We start from the raw sequence: 3,184 nt of genomic DNA on the forward strand, positions 1-3,184 counted from the left end.
ACCTTCAAAGTTAGTTGTCTTGACAGAGCCTGTGAAGGAAGGATTCCTTTCTGTGAGGATAAAGTGGAGCTCTGGTACAAGAGTCAGTCCCAATATAACAATCAGTCATGCTAAACTCATTGAAGTTCCACCTTCAGTATGTAGTTAACACAAGGATTGAATCAGTGAGGAGGGGAATGGATGTTGTTGGTGTGTTCCTGGCTGGAAGCACCATAAATTAGATAACTTAAGCTGATTGTTGTTTATTTAGTCATACCTGGCAGCTCACAGACTATTCTTGAAATAAGCTCTCCAGCACTTTCCTCTGCCCTGGCATCAGCTTCAAATTTCTTTCTGTCCTGTCCCAGACAGATCACCTGTGCCTTTGACTCTGAACAGGGTCTCAGTGAAGACACCTGGGGACAACTCAGCCCACTCCCCAGTTTCCTCCCCTTGAGGTCCAGGAAGGTTGGGTAATGTGCTGAGCTGGTAAAGATTTAATTTGGTTCATGGTTTTGGAGGGTTCAGGACATGATCGCTTCATTCTTTAAGGAGTGTTTACTGTGACTCATGGTTTGTATACACTCCATCTTGAGAAGTCATGGGCAGAAGAGTGAGGCAGTGGGAATGTGTGTGTGGTGGAAGAGGCTTTTACCTATGGCCAACAGAAGGCAGAGAGGGGAGGATGGGTGCTGGAATAACCTTTAAGAGCACTTCCAGGAATCTCCTTCCTCCAGCTGGGCTGCACATACCACCCACAGTCGCACACACAGCTGATCTTTCTTCTCTTCCCAGAAGTTGGGCTGCTATTTCCAAATGTAATGGCCCCCTTCTTCCTTCCACAGTGTAGTCAGCACTCCCACAGTGCGAAACTCACCTCCCAAAGTTTCCACAGCAAACTGAAACAGTGCCGTCCTTTGAAAACCATAAAACCGTTTGACATAGGATCATGTTGGAGGACATTTGGTACTCACACTATAACAATTGATGTAGTTCATGCAATTACATCACATTGGACTAAAAGCCAGGAAAAAAAATGTCCAAACCAGGATTTAATAATTGGCATGTGGTGCTTATGTACCTCACACTTTGCATTTCTCCTCTTCATTTAATTTTTGTGAATTTCATACAATATTTTTTGATCATATTTAGATCCCCTCCCCATCTGCAATTCCTTACTACCCACTGCCCAACTTAAGGTACTCTGTTATATTTATATTAAGATCTATGGAGTCAGATTTGTACCCATCCCCTGGAGTCTGGCTAACCTCCCCCAAAGTTACACCTTTAAGAGAGACTGACTCTCCCCTTCCCAGCAGCCATCGGTTTTCAACAGCTCCTCAGGTAGGTGCTGACAGTGGGGTTTCTTACCATTTCCCTCACATCTATGCTGGGATATTGTCTGACTTGAGCTGTCTCAAAAGACTCAGGAATCATTGAAGATGGGGTGGTGAAAACTTGTAGGAGCCAGAGGTAGGTAATGACCACAAGGGAACAGAGTTTTATAGACAGGAAATTACTCATATGAACTCACAGCAATGGTGACAGCATGCACAATTACCACATTTTGCTTTTAGAAATGAGATTTTCTGTTGTCATCTAATGGAGTCAGTCATCTTGCTGCTGTGACCATATATGTGACAAGAAACTTAAAGGAAGTTTTGAAACAGATTAAAGGAGGAGTTTTGTGGCATAGAGTCTGGGAGGGCCTGGGGCAGAAGAATGAGGCTGCTTGCTCACACTGTGGCTGACCAGGCAGCAGGGGACACAGATGTCTGCAGTCTGTTGGTTTCTCTATTTTCCATTTATTCAGTCCAGGACCTCAATGGTATGTGTTCCCTGAGCTACTACTCTCTGGAATAACACTCAAGAACATGCCTGAAACACGTCTCATCAATGGTCCAGATGTTTCTTTTTTAGATAGTTTTTTTGGTTATATGTGTGTGTCTGTGTGAGTGTAGGTCACATGTGACAGGTGCCTGCAGAGACCAGAAGAGGGAATCTGATCACCTGGAGCTAGAGTTATACGTGGTTGTGAGCTGCCTGACATGGGTACTAGGAACTGAACTCTGGACCTCTGGGAGAGCAGAAAGTACTCTTAAACTCTGAACCATCTCTCTATCCACCACCACCAGGGGTTTCTTAATCCAATTAAGTAAAAAATCAAAATTAACCATCACATAGACTGGAGAGATGGCTCAGCAGTTAAGGCCACTGGCTGTTCTTATAGAAGATCCAGTACCAACATGGTGGCTAACAACTATCCATAATTGCAGTTACAAGGGAATCCTAAACTCCCTTCTGACCTCTGTGGGCATTGCACAGCATGGGTGAACTTAGACACATGCAAGCAACACATACACATAAAATAAAAATAATAATTTTTTTAAATTAACTATTATAAGTCCATCCTTTGTTAACTTGACACTCAAACACATTTCACTTTAAACAATAACATTTGGGAGCTGGAGAGATGATGGCTCAGTAGTTAAGAGCACTGGCTGCTCTTGCAATGGACCCAGGTTCAGTTCCCAGCACCCATATGGCAGGTAGCAACCATTCCCAACACCAGTTCCAGGGTATCCTGTGCCCTCCTCTGGCCTCTACAAACACTGCATACACATGGTTCACTTACTTACATGTATGCAAACACTCATATACATAAAATAAAAATAAATAAACCAAAAAATGCTAATATTCTACCCCTAACCCCTAAAATCTCCCACTCATTTCATAATGAAAACTGTACTGTTTCAGGGTCTCTGAGGGTCTCCAAAGCCAAGTCAAAGCAATCTGCACTGGCCTGGTGAGACACAAAGTGCTGAGAGACTTCGCATTCCCTGGTTTTGCCTAGCTCTGTCCTCACCTGCACCACATCCACAGACACACAAGTAACTCTTTCTCCTTTTCCAAAATGTACTTGCTCTCGGCTTCCCCCCTCGGTGTCATCTGCACTTCCAAACACACACACCTTTACCCACATCCCAGCTGCTTTCCTGGGCCCACCTGACTTTCAAAGTCATCACTTAGTGAAGAGAAGGAGCCTTCAGGGCTTGGAGGTGCAGAGTTGCAGGGCTTCTGACTCTCAGCCAGGAGTTTTAACTGTGAGGCTTCTCAGGATGAACACCTCTATGGCAGCAGTGAGCAAGCCAGGCAGGAGTGCAGCCCCATTCTACGGCATATTACACATGGATCCCAGGTTTCC

Source organism: Nannospalax galili, unplaced genomic scaffold, assembly GCF_000622305.1.
Source record: "Nannospalax galili isolate Female #2095 unplaced genomic scaffold, S.galili_v1.0 scaffold400, whole genome shotgun sequence".
Taxonomy (NCBI): Eukaryota; Metazoa; Chordata; class Mammalia; order Rodentia; family Spalacidae; genus Nannospalax; species Nannospalax galili.